Source organism: Macrotis lagotis, chromosome 1 (assembly GCF_037893015.1).
Source record: "Macrotis lagotis isolate mMagLag1 chromosome 1, bilby.v1.9.chrom.fasta, whole genome shotgun sequence".
Taxonomy (NCBI): Eukaryota; Metazoa; Chordata; class Mammalia; order Peramelemorphia; family Peramelidae; genus Macrotis; species Macrotis lagotis.
In genome coordinates, this window is record NC_133658.1 from 683,960,797 (window position 1) to 683,982,767 (window position 21,971).

At 35.1% G+C, this 21,971-nt stretch overlaps 1 protein-coding gene and 1 long non-coding RNA gene across 6 annotated transcripts in view; one reads left to right on the top strand and one right to left on the bottom strand.

Annotated features, from left to right (window-relative positions):
- The window catches only part of PDE11A (phosphodiesterase 11A), a 468,580-nt gene that overhangs the window by 318,931 nt on the left and 127,678 nt on the right, over positions 1-21,971 (top strand). The gene's annotated exons all lie outside the window — the stretch shown is intronic.
- Positions 1-21,971, bottom strand: part of LOC141507707 (uncharacterized) — a 145,465-nt gene that overhangs the window by 115,786 nt on the left and 7,708 nt on the right. The window lies entirely within an intron of this gene.

Consider the following 21,971-nt stretch of genomic DNA (forward strand, 5'->3'; position numbering starts at 1 on the left):
GGGCTTTCATCGTGTGATGAGCTCATCTCCTGTTTTGATCATGTGGTTCCTAACCAATAGACTTTTTGCTTTATCTTATGGGTATGGGTACCCTACTACTAGTATGTAGTATATTCTACTTGTACCCACGACGTGTTTTTGATCACCTGCAGTTTCAGATATTTATATATTTCTTCCTCACTTCTCACCTGGCTTCCATATTTTGATATTTCTTCTATCTGACTTCTCTGACATGCTCCAGGAAGATCATCAGCCTGTAAGACTTCATTAACTTTGGTATTCCTGACTCTATGTGGCTGCCTCTAACAAAAGGATGAGGCCTAAAGAACTTTTTTTTACCTTGTGACCTTCTCTATTCCTTATTTAGTCTGGAACTTTTTTCCTACCAACAAGTATTTTTTTCCACATTTCTCTAATTGTTTGTAATATAACCCATTATATGAAGATCCTAATCCATTTGGATCATATCTTTGTATGATGTATGAGATGTTAGTCTTCCATATTGCCTCCCAATTTTCCCAAAAGCTTTTACTGAATAGTGAGACTTTATTCCAATAAGCTGGGATAGTTACTAAATAGTAAGATGTAAATTTGATTCTGTAATTTGTATACTTTATCTGTGTCTCTGGCTCCTGTATTTTTGAAGCCAGAACCAAATTATTTTAATTTTGTGGTTTAATACTCTTAAATTCTTCTCTCTATAGATTCTCTTAAACCTACTTTGCTCTACTTCACCTTTCCTTGAGAAATTTCTATGATCTGATTCTTTTGAAAGGTCCTAGTCTCTTGTCTTGAGTCTGATCTGATTGTTCCCCCAAAAAAGGCTCTATAGATCTCATCCTTTTATTAAAGATTATAATAGCACCTTCTTCCTAGAAGTATCGTGAAGATCAAATGAGACAATATTTGAAAAACAATTTGCAAATCTTAAAGCATTGCATAAATTGTTACTAATACTATTATTGTTGCTTATTATTTTAATTGTCTTGTTCTGCCTTCAAGGGTCAAATCTCCTCTTCCATGTAAACTTACGTGGTCCTCATGTATGAGACACTCATGACCTAGCAGATCAACCACCACCATCCACCCATTCCTCAAGCCTTGACCTCTATAATTTTATATTTATGATTGCTTGATATAGAATCAATTGCTCCCTTGTTATCAACCTGGTTGAAATGGACCTGCTCTTAGCATCATACTATTGGCTGATCTACAGACTTGAAAACTATCCAGTAGATAGATGACACTGCCTCTCCTATCTCTTCCTTTCTCTTTTTTCCTCCTTACTCCCTTCAACTAGTCATCAAATTGCTCCCCCCCCCCCCAAGTAACAAGTCACTGCTCAGGACCAGATATCTTCTTGAGGGTAGGTCAGATAAACTTCACATGTTACCATAATTTCTAAACAAAAATACATGGGCACAGTGTTATATCTATAGTTCCTCTCTCTTCATCATGAGGGTAAAGTGCCCTGGCTTGAATATATTAACAAATCACTATGAGATGTCTTGCAAAGTATATATTCACACACACACACACACACACACACACACGCACACACACACATGCACATACAAATAATCATTTAACCCTTTTCCTTTCTATGCCTTTACCCTCCAGTCGCTATTCTTCTTTACCTTTTCAGTTCTGAGACCTCTTTCTATTTCTATCGCCTTTTCACCATTAAAATCAAAGGGACTACCTTTTGTATATTCAATTCAATAAAGATTTATTCAGTATCTAATGTGAGTGAGGCACTAAAGTAGGAGGGGAGGGAGAAACAAAATAGGTAAAGCAGAGAATGTATTCTCTTCCAAGACTTTCTACTTCATAATTAGTGAACAGACTGTCAGTTCACAAGTAGCTACTATATATGGCAGGATATAATGATCGCCATTGGAGGACACAAAATGCCAAGTGGAGTCAGAAAACAAAGAACACCCTCAGTCAAGTACTGATATGACTAAATTTGGGTTTAGGAAGATTACATTGGCAGAGCTATATAGGATGAATTGGAAGGAGAAAATGTTGAAAACAGGGAAATCAGTTAAGAGGCAACTGTAATACTAACAAGAGATTCCTGAACAAGATTGATATCTATGATAATGGAAAGTAGGAAGTGGGTCTTAGTGATCTTGGTAACTGATATAGTACATAGGTAGAAAGAATAAATGATTATTTTGATATCTGGAGCCTTAGAGAGAGATTTCCATTAGCAGAAATACATAAGTCAGGAAAAAGCAGCAAGTTTGGGAAGAATGATGATAAATTTGGTGGATATGTCATAAGCTATTCAGATTTCATAAAACCAAAGAACTGGAAACAAAGCAGATATCCATTGACTGGGGATGACACAAATTGAGGTATATGAATGTAATAGAATATTATTATGTCACAAGAAATTATAATTATACAGAATTCAAAGAAACATGGTAAAACCCAGGAACAGATGCAAGATAGAACAAGTAGAACCTAGGAAAGAAAATACAAGCATTAATTTATTGCTGTTATTATTGTCTTTTACTAAATATACAAGAAAAAACAATGTTCTACGTGATAATTACAATAATGTAAATGCAAAGAAAAAAGGGAAGCTGAATGACATGAAATTATAATGAACAGGAATTATAATGAAAGGAAAAATAAGAAAATGCATCTCCTTTCACTCTTTACAGAGACAGAATACTCTTGATATGGAACACTGTTTATGGTGTCAGACTCGGTTGATATGTTACATATTATTTTTTGTTACAAGGGATGGCTCACTGAGTAGGGGCCAGGAAAAATAGATTCAGAAAAGAAGGTAATAAAAAAACAAAGATATCAATAAAAATATTTAAAGCTATACCCATAAATAAGTCCCATTAATTATAAACTAAAACCTTGGCTCTGGAGAAGGAAATCAACACCTTTATTGTGGTCTGAATTGAAAGAAAAAGAAAACCAGAGGGGAAACTGCACCTCCCAGTCCTAGACTTAAAGCTTAGACCACTAAATCACTGTGTGGTTTATAGAGAAGCATGAAGGCTGTGGTAGAAGTAAATGCAGGCTGTGAAATCTGGAAATGGTCGAGTTGAGAGAAAAAAAACAGTTGATATTTATCAGGAAGGCAAGTCAATTGTCACTCTGAGATTGGGCCTCAGACCTCCCCTTATTCCTGGCTCATACCCAGCTCCACATTAAGAAGAAAGTATCCCCAATTAATTGATGAAGTTCCTATTCTTTTGGGGGTAGAGAAAGAGAAGAGGTTTATATCCATTACCCTACTCTCTTTTCTCTTTACCCTGAAATAGTTTACCTCTCCTTCTCACCTTCCTACTTTCTGCCTTTTACTCCCAAATAATGTACACATAGAAAAAAGACAACCATTACACTGATCCCATGTATCTTCCAACATTTCTCCAGTAAGATGCAATATTTTTCCCATGCTTCGTTCAACAGTGTGACTTGGGAACGTAAGTATAATGCAAAATATAGGGATAGTGAGAGGAGGCACGATGGAGCAAGATGTTAGACAGAAGGATGACTCCCCAGGTACCTTTCTACAAGAGGATTGCTTTCTCAGGCAGAATGGGCAGCCTGTTTTTATATTTGACAAGTTTACAATCCTTCAGATCCTTATCTTTAAGGTGTTTACCTTGAACCTGATGAATCATGTTTTCCTCCAGAGTATCTTGAATTCCCTAGCAGCAAATGTATTTCTTTTCAAGAGTAAAAATAGCACAGTATTGCTGGATGGGATTATAGTGGGGTGAGTGAATGTTCAGGATTGTATTTTTAAGAGGACAAAGTTGGTTTAAAAGGGCAGGAATAAGAAGTAAATAAGACACCTTATTGGTATATTTTAGGCATAATTTGAAAAAAAATTTGACTCAAAGTGTCTTTATCGTCAAAACAAATAAACAAACAATCATTTCCTTATAGACTGTGAACACATGAAATGGAAAAGACAATGTAATTATGTTGTTACAATTAGAATTCTTGGGCTGAAGGAAGAAATTCTAGCCACAATTATGGTGACCAATTATAGTCCCCTTCTATTGAACATTAATTTAATGACACAGAATAACAGAATTATGCAGACTCAAGATCTGCAGGTGTATCTGAATCTTCATGATGCCCCCAACTCTACTATTTTGATTTTAAAAAAAATAATGATGTCATCTACATGACACAAACAAAAATTGTAAACTTCTCTTAACATGACTAACACCCCCCATTTTAAATGAAATTCTCTGGAGCTGGTAAATTCAAACTTGCCATAAACATGGCAAAAATCATAAGGCTATTTTGTCTGATCTCCTTTTAAACACTAGTGCTAGATTCAAGTATTTATGAAAACAAGATTGAGAATGCATTTTGATGGGGAAGGGAAGGAGGATGGTAGAAAAATGTGAAACTCAAAAAATTGGAAAAGTTTTCATGTTGAAAACTATCTTTGCATGTAATTGGAAAAATTAAAAAAGAAATAGAAAATAAAGAAAATATATTTGTAGAACTGAACATTAGCAATAAAAAGAAAAGATTTCAATCCCATCATGTTTCAATTTTAAAATTACATTTTGAATTTTAATAATGTAATTGTAAAAATAAATATCAATTAAAAATAAAAAAGTAAAAAGTAAAAATCTATAGTAAAATCAATTGTTTTGATGAGGTTTACATTCATTAGATTCATGTACCACAATTTCTTTAACCATTCCTCAATTTATGGATATCTACTTTCCTTCTAATTCTTTGTTGTCACAAAAAGTTCTGTTTTATTTTTTGTGTGTATATGAAGATTTTTTCCTTTATGAATGACCTCTATGGAATATAAAGCTACTAATGGAGTCTTTAGGTCAAAGTGAATGGATATTTTACTTGTGTTATTCCAAATTGACAAAATGGTTATACCAATTCCCAGCTCCCATCAACTCCATCACTAGTGTGCTTATCTTCTGGCAACTCCTCCAGCATTAACTGGTCTCACTTTTTGTCATCTTTTGATAGTTTGCTTATTGTTTTGCAGCTTTTTTTTGTTTGTTTGTTTTGGTTTTTTTGCAAGGCAAATGGGGTTAAGTGGCTTGCCCAAGGCCACACAGCTAGGTAATTATTAAGTGTCTGAGACCAGATTTGAACCCAGGTACTCCTGACTCCAGGGCCAGTGCTTTATCCACTTCGCCACCTAGCCGCCCCTCCAGCTTTCTTATGACTGGTGATTTGAAGTCTTTTTTTTTATATGATTGTTAATAGTGTTCAATTCTCTTGAGAATTTCTTATGTCCTTTAACTACTTTCAAGTATTTATCTCTTGAGTAATTGCTTTTGGTTTGATATATATATACTTATACCTATCTGACCTTACATACATAAGGATAGATAGATATGGATATATATGGTAATTGTTTATATATCTAGGATACCAAGGGCTTATCAGATACATTTAATATAAAGATTTTTTTTCGTTCAAACTTTCTCTTCTTATTCTAAATATATTAATTTATGTAGAAATATTTCAGCTTCTTGAATCAAAGTCATCTATTTTATCTTTTGCAGTTGTCTCTTATTTGGCCAGAGCCTCCATTTTATGAAAGGCATTTTAAGATCAGGAATTTCACATTTCTCTACAGAATGGATTCTAGCCTTTCTCTACCATACCCCATGGTATGCTCCCACTCACCCTCTCTCAACTTCCTTTTGTATTTATTCTTCCCTTATTAGAATGTAAGCCCTTTGAGAGCACAGGAAGTCTTTCTATTAAATATGTATTCTTAGCACTTAGTATAATGCCTAACATGTGGTAAACTTTTCATAAATGCTAGTTTAATTGAATGATTAATCCAAGGACCTATATTGACCCCACTGAGACTTGAACCTTCAGATTTTACGATATCAAATTTTAAATACTAATAATAAAGTTATTCAGTGATTTAATGTGCTTCATATAGGAGATTTATAGACATTTGTATCTCAAAGGGACATTAGAAATCACCTAATCCAAACTCCATTTATACCCACCTATGAATTCCTCGAAATGTTATGAATTCTATGAAACTAGCTACTTGATGATACATATGTATAATTACATTTATATATGTCATATATACATATAAACATAAATTATTATCAACACTTTCAAATGGTATTTGAAGAAAATCTGATTAATATGACGCTGGAAGGATTAATGATATTCTGGATTAAAATTGAAGATTTAAAAGCAAAAAAGGGTTATTGTTTTGTGAGTTTTTATTCACAAAAACACTTCTCTGCCACTATCAGACTAAGAATAAATGTAGGTGCATTTTCAGGCAAAGAAATGTCTTTGAAGAGACTATTAGAGGTGACCCTTTTGCTTTGGAAACAGATTATTTCTTTACTTCAAGTGATTGCTTTATTCAGACTTTAGAGTAAAAATTTTTTTAAAATGCTATGTGATTTTTTTATGGCACAAACCAATATAAATATTTACTCTATCTATAAACAAAAATATATAAATACTTATTTCTCATGTTGCTTAGAAAAATCATGGGAAAATATATGGAGGGAAGGATCCTTCCTCTCTTTGCTTCCACCTAAAATTCTGTCCAAAAAGAAAAGGAGGTTCATTCTTTTCTTGAAAAAAAGATTTTATTTATTTTGAGTTTTACAATTTTTCCCTAATCCTACTTCCCTCCCCCAACCCCCACAGAAGGCAATCTGCCAGTCTTTACATTGATTCCATGGTATATATTGATCCAAATTGAATGTGATGAGAAAGAAATCATATCCCCAAGGAAGAAATGTAAAGTATAAGAGATAGCAAGGTCAGACAATAAGATATCAGTTTTTTCTAAAATAAAGGTAATAGTCCTTGATCTTTGTTCAAACTCCATAGTTCTTTCTCTGGATACAGATGGTATGCTCCATCTCAGACAGCCCAAAATTGTCCCTGATTGTTGTACAGATGGAATGAACAAGTCTGTCAAGTTTGATCATCACCCCCATGTTGCTGTTCTTCTGGTTTGTTCATCTCACTCAGCATCAGTTCATGTAAATCCTTCCAGGCTTCCCTGAATCCCCATCCCTCCTGGTTTCTAATAGAACAATAGTGTTCTATGACATATATATATATATATATACCACCAATTGAAGGACATTTACTTGATTTCCAATTCTTTACCATCACAAACAGGGCTGCTATGAATATTTTTGTACAAGTGATGTTTTTACCCCTTTTCATCATCTCTTCAGGGTATATACCCAATAGTGACATTGCTGGATCAAAGGGTGTGCACATTTTTGTTGCCCTTTGGATGTAGTTCCAGACTACTCTCCAGAAAGGTTGGATGAGTTCACAGCTCCACCAACAGTGTAATAGTGTCCCAGATTTCCCACAACCCTTCCAACAATGATCATTATCCTTTCTGGTCATATTAGCCAGTCTGAGAGGTGTGAGGTGGTACCTCAGAGAGGCTTTAATTTGCATTTCTCTAATAAGTAATGATTTAGAGAAATTTTTCATATGACTATGGATCACTTTGATCTCCTCATCTGTAAATTGCCTTTGGATCTCCCTTGACCACTTGTCAATTAGGGAATGGCTTTTTTTAAATTTGACTCAGTTGTCTGTATATTTTAGAAATGAGTCCTTTGTCAGAAACATTAGTTTGTTTTCCAGTTTACTACATTTCTTTTGATCTTGGTTACAGTGGTTTTGTCTGTTCAAAAGCTTTTTAATTTAATATAATCAAAATCATCTAGTTTGTTTTCAGTGATGTTCTCCATCTCTTCCTTAGTAATAAACTACTTCCCTTTCCATAGATCTGACAGGTAAACTACTCCTTGATGATCTTCTAGTTTGATTATAATATTATTTTTTATGTCTAAATCTTGTATACATTTGGATCTTATCTTGGTATAGAGCGTGAGGTGTTGGTCTAATCTAAGTTTCTTCCATACTAACTTTCAATTTTCCCAACAGTTTTTATTGAAGAGAGAGTTTGTATTCCAATAGCTGGACTCTTTGGGTTTATCAAATAGCAGATTACTATAATCATTTCCTGCTATTGCACTGATCCACCACTCTATTTCTTAGTCTATACCAGACAGTTTGATGACTAATGCTTTGTAATATAATTTTAAATCTGGTAAGGCTAAGCAGTCTTATTTTGTACTTTTTTCATTGAATCCCTGGAAATTCTTGACTTTTTATTTCTTCATATGAATTTACTTACAACTTTTTCTCATTAAAGTAATTTTTTGGAATTTTGATTGATAGGGCACTAAATAGGTAGTTTAGTTTTGGTAGAATTGTCATTTTTTATTATATTAGCTTGACTTGTCCATGAGCAGTTGAAGTTTGCCCAGTTATTTAAATCTGCTTTTATTTGTGTGAGAAGTGTTTTATAATTGTTTTCAAAAAGTTTCTGAGTCTGCCTTGGCAAATAGACTCCCAGGTATTTTATGTTGTCTGAGGTTACTTTGAATGGAATTTCTCTTTCTAGCTCTTCCTGCTGTATCTTGCTAGCCTTATATAAAAAAGTTGAGGATTTATGAGCATTTATTTTATATCCTGCAACTTTGCTAAAGTTGCTAATTGTTTCCAGTAGTTTTTTGAATAATTTCTTGGGATTCTCTAGGTAGACCATCTTGTCATCTGCAAAAAGTGAGAGTTTTGTCTCTTCCTTCCCAATTCTAATTCCTTCAATTTCTTTTTCTTTTCTAATTGCTGAAGCTAACATTTCTAATATGATATTGAATAGTAGTGATGATAATGGGCATTCTTGTTTCACCCCTGATCTTATTGGGAATGCCTCTAGTCTCTCCCCATTGAATATAATGTTTGTTAATGGTTTCAGATAGATACTGCTTAATATTCTAAGGAATAGTCCATTTATTCCTACATTCTCTAGTGTTTTTAGTAGGAATGGGTGCTGTATTTTGTCAAAAGCTTTTTTAACATCTAATGATAATAATAATATGATTTCTGATAGGTTTGTTGTTGATATAATCAGTTATACTAACAGTTAATATTGAACCAACCCTGCATTCCTGGAATAAATCCTACTTGGTCATAATGTATTATCCTAGTGATAACTTGTTGTAATCTTTTTGCTAAGATTTTATTTAAGATTTTTGCATCTATATTCATCAGGGAGATAGGTCTATAATTTTCTTTCACTGTTTTAACTCTTTCTGGTTTAGGTATCAGCATCATATTGGTGTCATAGAAAGAGTTAGGAAAAGTTCCATCTTCACCTATTTTTCCAAAGAGTTTATATAGAATTGGAACCAATTGTTCCTTAAATGTTTGGTACAATTCACTTGTGAATCCATCAGGCCCTGGACATTTTTTCTTAGGGAGTTCAGTGATGGCTTGTTGAATTTCCTTTTCTGAGATAGGGTTGTTTAGGTGTTTAATCTCCTCTTCATTTAACCTGGACAACATATATTTTTGTAAACATTTGTCCATTTCACTTAGATTGTGAAATTTATTGGCATACACTTGGGCAAAATAATTCTGAATTATTAAATTTCTTTTTCATTGGTGGTGAGGTCAACTTTTTCATTTATGATACTAACAGTTAGATTTTCTTTCTTTGTTAATCAAATTGACCATAGGTTTAACAATTTTATTGTTTTTTTTCATAAAACCAACTCATGGTATTATTTATTAATTCAATAGCTTTTTGGCTTTCAATTTTATTAATTTTCCCTTAATTTTTAGAATTTCTAATTTGATATTTAATGGGCAGTTTTTACTTTGTTGTCTCTAATTTTTAATTGCATATTTAGTTCATTGGTTTCCTCTTTCTATGATTTATTCATGTAAGAATTTAAAGATACAATGTATTGGGGCGGCTAGGATAGAACACCGGCCCTGGAGTCAGGAGTACCTGAGTTCAAATCCAACCTTTGACACAATAATTAACTAGCTGTGTGACCTTGGGCAAGCCACTTAACCCCATTGCCTTGCAAAAAAAAACTAAAAAAAAGATATATCCCCTGACAGCAGGTTTTAGTATGTTGTTTCATTATTGTCATTATCTAGGATAAATTAATTCTTCCTATAATTTGTTGTTTGATTCACTCATTCTTTAAAATGAGGTTATTCAGTTTCCAATTAGTTTTGGTTCTATATCTCCCTGGCCCAATACTGCATCTGATTTTTATTGCATTATGATTTGAGAAGGATGTATTCACTATTTCTGCCTTTCTGCAATTGACTATTAGATTTTTATGCCCTAGTACATGGTCAATTTTTGTGTGTCATGTACTGCAGAAAAACAGGTATATTCCTTTCTATACCCATTCAATTTCCTCCATAAGTCTATCATTTCTAGGTTTTCAAACAATCTATTTACCTCCTTAACTTCTTTCTTTTTTTTTATGATTTGATTTATCTAAATCTGAGGGCAAGAGGTTGAGGTCTCCCACTAGTAGAGTTTTGCTGTGTTCTTTCAGCTTCTCCTCTAAGAATTTGGATGCTATCCTATTGGGTGTATACATATTTAGTATTGAAATCACTTTATTGGTTATGGTGCCTTTTAGGAGGATATAGTTTCCTTCTTTATCTCTTCTAATGCTATCTATTTTTGCAAATGCTTTGTCTGAGGTAAGAATTGCTACCCCTGCGTTTTCCACTTCAGTGGAAGCAAAATATATTTTGCTCTAACCTTTTACCTTTTCTGTATATGTATCTCTCTCCTTCAAATGAGTTTCTTGTAAGCAGCATATTGTAGGATTCTGGTTTTTAATGCAGTCTGCTATTCACTTATGTTTTAAGGGAGAGTTCATCCCATTTACATTCAAAGTTATAATTGCCAACTCTTTATTGTCCTCCATGCTATCTTCCCTCTGTTTGTATTTCCCTCCTTTATTCCCCCTTTATCCGTATTCCCCAGTATTTTGTTTCTGAATACTGTCACTTTGAGTGTGTTTGCCCTCCTGTATCCCTCCTCTCCACTTTCTTTCCCCTTTCCCTTTTCCCCCCTTTTCCTTCCCTTCCTACTATTAGTTCCCTTTTTTCTTCCCCTCCCTGTCTCCATCCCTTCCTCCCCTTTTCCCCTTTTAATACTTGAAAGGTAAGATATATTTTAAATTAACTGAGAGAGAGAGAGAGTGTGTGTGTGTGTGTGTGTGTGAGTTAACTTTATGCCAAGTCTGATGAGAGGAAGATTCAGGTGTTCCTCATCTCCTCCCTTCTTCCCCTCTATTGTAATAGGTCTTTTGTACCTCTTAATGTGATGAAATTTACCCCATTCAGCCCCCTCCATCCTCCCATCTCCTTCCTGTCCCCCATTTTAAGGAGGAAATGTTTTTAAATCATTCTGAGTTATAGAAAATCCTGAGAATCCACCACTTCTGGCTAAGTATATTCTCTCTCTCATAGAGTTACAATTCTTGAGAGTTATTAGAATCTTTCTCCCAAGTGGGGTTATAGCCAGTTTCATCCCATTGGATAGCAGTCTCATGGATAGGTCATGAGTGTCCATCACTTCTTGCTAGGTATATTCTCTCTGTTAGAGTTGCAATTCTCAACAGTTATGAGAATCTTTTTTCCATGCTGGGATATAGCCAGTTTCATCTTATTGGGTAGCAGGTTTTTTCCCTTTACCCCCCCCCTTTTTAACCTTTTCATTTGACTCTTGAACCACCTGTTTGATGTTCAAATTTTCAATTTAATGCTGGTCTTTTCATCAGGAATTGTTAGAATTCTTTCATTTTGTTAAATGTCCATCTTTTCCCTGAAAGAAAAGACTCAGCTTTGCTGGACAGTGGAGTCTTGGCTGTATTCCAAGCTCTCTTGCTTTTTGGAATATCTTGTTCCAGGTCCTTTGATCCCTTCATGTTGATCCAGAGAAGCCCGGGGATCAATGTCTGTAGCTCTTGAGCACCAGAGCTCTCCCTCCAGCCCTCCAGCGAGCTCCAGATGGTCAGCACCACCACCAATGCCTCTGCTCCCTAGTTGACCCAAGCCCCCGCAGTCAACCAGAATCTATCTAGCCAGTCTGGTTCTCAGGCCCTCATGCTCCTGGACTCCAGCCCCACAGCTAATCAGGCTAATCTGCAGCTAATCCAGCCTCTCAAACTCTCACCGATCTGTGCTCCTGGAAAAGTCCACCCTCCATCCCCAGACTCACCCAAGACCTGGGAAGATACTTCTTTCTGGGTTTTGTAGGTCAGATTTCTGTTAAGAGGTTTGTTTCATATTTTTTTGTGAGGGAAGATCAAGAGAATTTAGAACTGTGCCTGTCTTCTCTCTGCCATCTTGGCAGGAAGCCCCCGTTCTTTTTTTTTTTTTTAGGTTTTTGCAAGGTAAATGGAGTTAAGTGGCTTGCCCAAGGCCACACAGCTAGGTAATTATTAAGTGTCTGAGACAGGATTTGAACCCAGGTATTCCTGACTCCAGGGCTGGTGCTTTATCCACTGTGCCACTTAGCCACCCCCATTCTTTTTTTTTTAAGAAAAATTTTATTTATTTTGAGTTTTACAATTTTCCCCTATTCTTGCTTCCCTCTCCCATCCTCCACAGAAGGCAGTCTATTAGTCTTTATATTGTTTCCATGGTATACATTGATCTAAGTTGAATGAAATGAGAGAGAAATAATATCTTTAAGGAAGAAAAATAAAGTATAAGAGGTATCAAAATTACATAATAAGATAAGGTTTTTTTCCTAAATTGAAGGTAATAGTCTTTGGTCTTTGTTCAAACTCCACAATTCTTTCTCTGGATACAGATGCTGTTCTCCCTCACAGACAGCCCCAAATTGTCCCTGAATGTTGCACTGATGGGATGAGCAAGTCCATCAAGGTTGATCATTGCCCCCATGTTGCTATTAGGGTATACAATGTTTTTCTGGTTCTACTCATCTCACTCAGCATCAGTTCATACAAATCCTTCCATGCTTCCCTGAATTCCCATCCCTAGGAGTTTCGTTCTTAAAGATTATTCAGAGTGGTGTGAAATACATATGTTTTTGTACTATACATTTCAGCTATACTATATCCATATATTCGTGTGTGTGTGTGTGTGTGTGTGTGTGTGTGTGTGTGTGTGTACGTCATAATGCAATAGAAATAGTAAGGAATGGGGTGTCAGGATACTCTAATTTGGTCATAGCTCTACCACTGATTAGTGGTATGACCTTGATCTAAAATATCTCACATTGATGGAGGATCTAAGTTCCGCTACATCAAATCCCATAATGCTTAAAGTTATCCCAGCTTCTAGGTACTTCAGGGGTCAGAGTCTTCTTCAAACCATAGACTGAGACCCCACCAATATGTTTACTTTTGCTTGTCATTTTTACAATATGCTTAGTTGTAGGGAAAGGCTTTGACTGATCTAATTAAATGGAAGACCATACTTTCCTGATTTTTCCCTGTCATTTCTGCTTCCCCAACAAAATTATTATTGTTATCTCATCATTTCAATAATATCTGAATCTTTGTGCTCCATGTGGGGTTTTCTTGGCAAAGGTACTGTGGTGGGTTGCCATTTTTTTCTCCAGTTCATTTAACAAATGTGGAAACTGAGGCAAACAAGGTTAAGTGACTTGCCTAGGGCCACACAGCCACTAAGTGTCTGAGTTCAGATTTCAACTTGACGAGATGAGTCTTCTTCATGTATTCTATCTGTTCTATATTCACTGCTCCACCTAGCTGCCCCCCAGATGACCTAGTAATAGAGCTTTGGTTCTGGACTCTGGAAGCCTTCTCTTCTTCAGTTCAGATATGATCTCAGACACTTACTAGCTGTGCAATCCTTGACAAATCATTTTATCTTCTTTACTTCAATTTCCTTATTTGTAAAATGAGCTGGAGAAGGAAATTACAAACCAGTCCAGTACCTTTGTCAAAAAAAAAAAACCCACATGGAGCACAAAGAATCAGACACAACTAAAATGATCAAACCACAAAAAACCTTGCATTTATTTTGTATATATGAATGAATATCTAAATGTTCATATCTCACATAATAGTATGAAACAGATTAGTGTATCTAGATTTGTACTTAAAGAACTTTGGTTAATTTCTTAGCATTTCTACTTAATTTTCAGAGATGAGCAGGACCTATGACCATTGAACAGTCTAATTCTCAAAATGCATGGAGGATCATTCAGATTCCAGAGAGAGGCAGATGGAGGTCATTAACAAGGAAACATGAATTATATAACCAAAATACATACACACATATAAAAGGGAAAATATGAAATCAAAATCCAGGCAAGATCCTGAGGTCTTCATACCAGGGAAATGTGACTCATCTAGGTCAAATCAGACTGAACAAATAGTTTTGTCAGGGAGATAAGGCAGCTAACCAATCAGGATAACACACAGTGAGCTTGCTTCCTACAGGCTTGTAGGACCTTTCTCTGCATCTGCCACCATAGACTCAAACAGAACCTATTTCTCTATCAGAATAGTCATGGTAGATTGTTTTTTACAAAGCCACAACTGATTTACTTTGTATTGTTACCAACAGTTGCAACTAATAAAATATTAATATTTTAATTAAGTAATTTAATATTAGCATTATTTAAATTATTAATTTGGAAAATATTAATATTTGTGATATTACAAAATTATTGTGCTATGAACACACAAATACCAAAGGTTCTATAATTTCCTCAGCAGAAGAAATTCCTGGTGTCAGAATTCTCTCTTTCAAAAGAGATTGCAATACATTTATAACATAGTAAGATCATAGGATTAGAGTCTTAGAGCTGGAAGGAACTTTAGATATGATCTAGTTTTAACTGGTCATTTTACAAATGAGAAAATTGGGGCCAAGAGAGATGAGATGACTTGCCCAAGATCATATGGATAATAAGTGACAGAATGGCATTGGAACCCAAATGCTAAACTTTGTAACTCCATGGTGTCATGATGCCTATATATATATACATATATATATATATATATAATTCCTAATTTCTCAACTAATTTATCTTTTTAAAACAATATTTGTTTATTAAAAAAATAAGACTAGAGGATAATACAACATCATTTACAACTGTTAGGTTGTGGCCTAGGGTGTGTATACAAAGGTGTTGGTGGAAAAGTCACTTTTAAACTAAAACCAGCTGCAATTGATAATCTAAGTGTGTTTCAAAGGTTATTAGGGAATTGGAATAAGTAGATGTACCCTGAAAATCAAGGTTACAACAACTTCACTGAACCCCTTTCTGAAAGTGTGTTGTGCAGTTGTGTCTCAATCTTTGTGACCCTATTTGGAATTTTCTTAGTAAAGACACTGGAATGGTTTGTCATTTCCTTCTCCTATTCATTTTACAGATGAGGAAACTGAGGCAAACAGGGTTAAGTGACTTGCCCAGAGTCACACTGCTAGTAAGTGTCTAGATTTGAACTCAGAAAGATGAGTCTTTTGACTCTGAGCCCAAGCCATACTCCTTGCACTATGGCACCACTTAGTTGCTCCTTAGAGACTAGGATGATGCCATTATTTTAACTTCAGGAGGGAATAGGATCTTGGGAGTATGACAGCGTTAGCTGTCATTTAGAGTGAGACAATGATCTATAGTGAGAGAATGAGAGACAGAGAGAAAGAACCGAGAGAAATTATTTCCTGTAGACCTAAGTAAGTTAACTGTCAAGGAGAAAGATATATGAAAAAATAAATTTTGAGAATTTAAAAATTCTGAATGTGAGGAGAAATTATAACGAGAATTCCTGAACAACTCTAATTACTATCCATAGAGAACCATTTTTCTCAAGTTGAAGAATCAGTGCCATTCTTCTACTTTTAAAGAGGTGACTCTGGCTGTGAACTTTTTTCACCCTAATACACTGTAAATAACTATTTATGCCTTCATTTTATTATTTTCTACTGCAATAAATTGTATGAGCAATAAGTAGTAACAGTCTAGGAGACCAGAGGTTTTGAGATTTAGAGAGAGTGGAATAAAAAGAGGATGAAAAAGAGGATGCTTCAAATTATTTGTAATCTAGGGTGGGGAATCAGAATTAATTAAATAATAATAGAGATTGTGCTTTTATAAGGAAATATCAAATATACTTCAATTACCCAAGAATCACATTGCAGAATTAATAGGAAAATAGGCCATTATTAGTCAGAGAGGGAATTGGGGTTTATGTGTTTGTTAATTAGACTCATTGTATTTCTTTACATTATACCCTCTATTTGAAGGTATGTACACATAGTCTAGTGAAGCAGATTTCAAGAAGTGGAATCCTCATGATTTCTAAGAAAAAGAAGATGCATGCTGGTCAGGAGGAGAGCTCTAAAGCTTTGAAATGAATATTAAGGGATAACAGAAAGGCAAAAAAAAATTTAATCTAGTTAGCTAGATTAAATAGTAACAAGATCCATGAATGAGGAATGAAAAAGAGTCATGGGGCTCATGGATAAAGGAAACTATTAGTTAAAGGCTATCTTTTTTAGGCCATAGGTTTCTGATCTGAGACTTAAAAAAGTTGATGCTAACAAGGCTAAAAAAACCATATGGTTTTACCAACTGGTTCCATTGGCTTGTACACAATATGCAAAATGGAGAGGTAAATGAGTCCCTGAGAAATTTTTGTAGAGGGGAATAAACCGACCCTCCTGTTCACAATGGATAGGCAAGGAAGGAATCCATAATTCCCTGTCTTCTCTTTGCTTAGTGTCAGTAGCCAGCATGAAGAGCTATACCTGGCTCACACTACTTAGAATGTCAGTCTTTTCCCAAGATTCCAGTCTAACCAGGATTTCTTAGCAAATTTGTCATGTTCTTTCCATTTACTCTAGCCAAAGGCTGCCTTCCCAATCAAAATAGGTCATTCTGTCTCAGTTTATCCCTAGCTGTAGGGAAGGAGATTCTAATAGTAGTTATTACTCTTTTCCTTCAAATTCTGCTTATTTTAGGAGAATTTCTCAGCCCAGGTTCTTTGAGAATGCAAAGAATCTCACCGACCAGAAAGTAAATAAAACTGGAAATCAAACAAAGTAGCCAAACTGAAAGAAAAACATGTTTATTAATGCAACTTGAATTGGTAACAGTTTCAACTTCCTAGATTTGGTTTATGTAACTTTTTCAAGTAGAACTGATTAGGAATTAGCCATTATTTTCAAAGTCTTTAAGTCCATTGAGCTCTTAGGATCATAGGTCTTGAAGGGACTTCCAAGGTTATCTAGTTCAATCTCCTCACTTTATACATAAGGAAGCTGAGGCTGAGAAAGGTTCAATAACCTGCCTAGGGTCATCCAGATAGTAAAGTATCAGTACTGAGATTAAACTCAGACTCTTTGACTCTAAAGATCCTAGATAACACCTAGTGGGTTGCAGTGAGTTGACCTGGAACCAAGACTAAGAAGGAGCTAGATCTAATGCATAATAGGTTAGAATTGACTAAAAAAAAGACTCTTAACTTTCCCCCTTTATTTTCAGTTGTGTCTTTTTCTAGAAAGGTGAACACCTTTGTGAACACCTAAGAAAGGTAAAGTTCTTGAGGAGGGCCAGGGGAAAGGGCTATGCCTTTCCTTGAAAACTAAATCTGTGTATTTAGCTTTATTTTAAAAACATATTTGTTTGTTTGTTGTCTCCCTACTAGATTGTAAGCACCTTGAGGTCAACATCTTTTGCCACTCAGTACTTCTCGACTGGTTTACAGATTACCAGATGAATATAAGCAGATTGCCAGTAGTGAGCAAGGTGCAATGTATAGCCCATAAGGGCAGTTAATACTGCATAGGCCTGCATTAAGGAAGACTCATCTTCCTTATTGAAATCTAACCTTAGCACTTACTTGTTTGACCCTGGGCAAATTACTTAACCCTGTTTGTCTAAGTTTTTTCATCTGTAAAATCATAGAGAAGATGGCAAATCACTCTAGTATCTTTTTGCCAAGAAAATCCCAAATGGGTCACAAAGAGTCAGACATGATTAGAATGACTGAAACAACAAGTACAAAACCAGGGTCAAAGACTCCGATGCCTGGAGATGAGATTAATAGTAGGGAAAAGCACAAATCAACAAATCTATCTGTGAGTCTATTTTATAGATTCATAATTTGGGGAGCCTTATTTCAATCCCTTCTAATCCATTTTCAAACTGTTTAGTTCAACTCAGAAATGGCTCTGGAATAGTTCAAGTTTCCAGGATTCCTGTAGATTTGAACTAACTTACAATCAGATCATTATCTCAAAGGATATCTTCAAAAATAACATGACTAGCATAACAATTATGACATCCTACAAGCTAATATGAGCCACTAGTTGGGATCATGCCATTCTGTAATACTACTAAGACAGCTTGGAATTAACCTGTAAAACATACATAAAAAATATGAATCACCCCTTGCAGTAGACAATATAATATAATGGAATGAGTGGAACTACCAAGTTGTATGACAGTTGAAAGCAGAATAAATCTAGGAAGTCTCCCCTTTATATTGGTAGTCCATGATGACATAGCTGTATTCATAGCAAATGATGGGGAAATGACTACTTCACCCTCCTTTTCACACATCGACCATTTTAAATGACTACATTCCCAGATCACAGATGAGACTTTTCTGGTTTCTAAATCAACAGGCCTTGACAACAGATTAAATATGGAGAGGAAGACAATGAGGAGACAAGGAGGTCACTAAGATTTTTCCCATACTTGAAAACTCTTGAGAGTAAACTGGTGGGGGGAGTGGGAGCAGAGAGGGTTTAGGAAAAGATAATGATTTCTGTTTGAACATATTGAGTTTAAGATGTCAAGTGGACATTCAATTCAATATGTCTGAAAAAGCAGTTGGAGATCAGCAGGAAGTTGGGGCAGGCCAGGTAGATTTGAGAACTGTTAGTATATAAATGGCACATAAACATAAGTTCCATGGAAACTGAAAAAAAATCACCTAGTAAAGTAGTATAAAGAAAGAAGAGAAGAGGGCCCAGGACAAAGCCTTGGGAACATCTAAGGTTAGAAGATGTCAAACAGTAGGAGGAGAACCCTGAGAGAGCAGTGTCCTGAAAGCCTAGAGAACGATGATCAATGGTGCTAAAGACTGCAGAGAAATCAAGAAGAGTGAAGATTGAGGAAAGGTCAATGCATCTGTCAGTCATGAGAACACTGATATTTGGAGCAGTTTTCATGGTAATGTGAGGTTGGAAGGCAGTTTATAGGGGATTAAGAAAAAAGTCAGAAAAAGAAGAGGCAACTATTGTAAACCACCTTTTCAAACAATTCCCAGCAGTCATACCAGCTTCTACCTTATCAACAATAAGCCAGGTGAATGGGCTCAGGGTACAATCAATTTTCACTTTTTAATTTCTTTGGTTTTTTGCTATACAAGCTGTTGTTTCATCCCATTTCCTCAGCCATACAAATGGTAATATTCACATATCAAATAATCATGGATTGTATTTTAACATTCTTTATGGCCTCTTATAAAGCCACCTTTTCCATTTAAAAGGAGGCAGTTTTATGAGTCTCTTTGATAAGCACTTAACAGTTACTACCCAAACAAAGAACAGGAGAAGTCAGAGGACATGAGGTGCTCCCAGCTAAGTACTGCCTCTATCTAGAGTCCCACTTCTTGAACATTATTCAAATTAGCTGCAGGACTCATAATTCTGTGTTTTCCTTTATTGCTGCAGTAAAGTAAATGGTTCTTTTATCCAAATGTTATTTCCTGGCTATTAATTCAGTAGTTATTTTGGATTGTGGCACTCCTCTTTGATTTAAAGATGTAGCTTCTTATAAATATTTAAGAGTATAAGACTGACACTAGAAGAAATTGACTTTGATTTGTTTTGTTAATATCCTATAGCTCAAGTAATTATAGATTTGGAAAATGTTCTCCTTTTCTCTGTTTGTCAGGAGAGATGGAAAGCACTTATCTCTATTATAATAGTGTACTTGGCAACAGTAAGTCTGTTCTCTAGCGCCTTTGTTTCCAAGTCCCCAGAAGAGCATTCTAACCATCTTTATCATCCTGCTTCTCTAGGACATGCACAATCCTTAACTCACATTCTTAAAGGAAATTGTCCTCACACCCTTGCAAAAGCTGTAAGATGTATAAAGAAAAAACTCTACCTTAACCTCAAAAAAAAAAAACCCCAAATAGTTTGTCATTACTGAACCAACCAAGGCTTTCTTGACACCTACAAGAACCAACAGGGATTTGCAGTGGTACCTAGGGTGATATATATACTAGAGTGATTTAACCCTGGATCAATCAACCTATTAAAAAAAAAGGAAAGATCAATAAGGATGGGTCTTGGTGAACCAGAGGTCATCTCACATATTTCAACCTAATGTTCTTATTTCCTTTCCATTAACATTTCATAATGAAAAAATGCCTATATTCTTTAATTTTTAAGATAATTAAGAGAATTTAGTGCTTTTGAAATGTGGAGAATCTATAATGGCAGCACTGAATGCCCTATGAATATTCCACAGGGCAAGTCCAATTTGAGCAGCAAGGCATTTTCATCATCATTGCATCCAAACTATGGATATATACTGGATGGAAAGAGCCAGGGTGAAGATGTAGCTTAGTCAACATCTCCAATTTAAATCTTTTTATTTACTTCTTACTTAGACTATTGCAACAGCTTCCTATTATTCCCTACTCCAAACTATATTCCACACAGATGCCAAAATAATTTTCGCCCAACCATCACTCCATTATTCAAGAGCTTTTAGTGGTTCCCCGTCATCTTGAGATTAAAATCCAAACACCATGGCCTGGAATTTAAATCCCTTTACAAATAGACTCCAGTCTTTCTTTCTCTCACACTATCTCCTTTTTAAACATATTCCAGTAAAACTATTTTTCTTATTCAGTAGTTCATATCTGATCCATCATCCATGCCTTTGAATAATCACATTATTTAATTAAATTAAATTAAATAGCTAGAGTTGCTTGTGTGCCCCCCCTTCTAAGGGCAGCCATTCCTTATTTCTTGAGCTGATAGCTCTCCTCTCCCTTCTCAAATTATAATGCACATATTTATTGTTGTTCTTCTCAATGTAAACTTTTTGAGGGCAGAGACTTGTTTTCATTTTTGTATTTGTATCCTTATTGCTTAGCCCAGTACCTTCCTTACATGAAATAAGTACTTAATGAATGTGTATTCAATTTAATTCATTGAGTTTCATTAAGAACTTCCAACTTTTAAAAATTTTGTCAAATTAAAACCAATTAACATTTATAATATCCCTAAGATGCTTTCAAAACATTGTATAGGCATTATTTCCAGGACCGTGCTGGAGGCTCGAGAGCCTATTTTTAAATTTTCAGAAATTGCAAACACAATAAATCAGGACTTGATGTAATGTTTTCTTAATTGTCTAGACTTTATACTTAGGCAAATGGAGCTTAAGTGATTTACCCATTGTTACACAGCTAGTATCTGAGACCAAATTTGAACCCAGATCTTCTTGTATCCACTTCCAGGGCTCCCACCAGTGTCACTTTACTGGTCTGCTGATATCCTTTTAATTTCATTGCAGAAGCATAAGTTAAGCAACAGGTCTGATAATCACACAGCTTGAAATATTAAGCTGGAGACTTGATCGTATGTCTTTTAATTTCAAATTTCATCTTCTTTCCATTGCTCTATACTGTTCCTCATTCTACCATGCTGGACTCAGGATACTTCTATGACCTAATACTTTTGATGGATTGACATTTTGTAGGAAAGTTTTGAGAAAAAAACCAGCATAACCAGAACTTTTTAAATTTCACATCATTCTTCACTTCTATGAATAGTAGCTAAAATTCACATTTTAACAAACAATAAATATGCATTTTATTGTTATTTCACAAATATTTAAGTATTATATACAAGGCATTTATGCTATGTGTATGGACTGCAATGCTGAAAATAGACCTAGTACTTGTTTTTAAGAATTTTACAATCTAATGTGGGAAATACAACCTAAAAATAGCTATAATACAGGTTTTAATATAATTAGTACCACTGATGGGTTAACATGTCATGAGAAATTTGAAGAGAGAGCAGTTACTTCCAGACTGTAGGGATGAGGT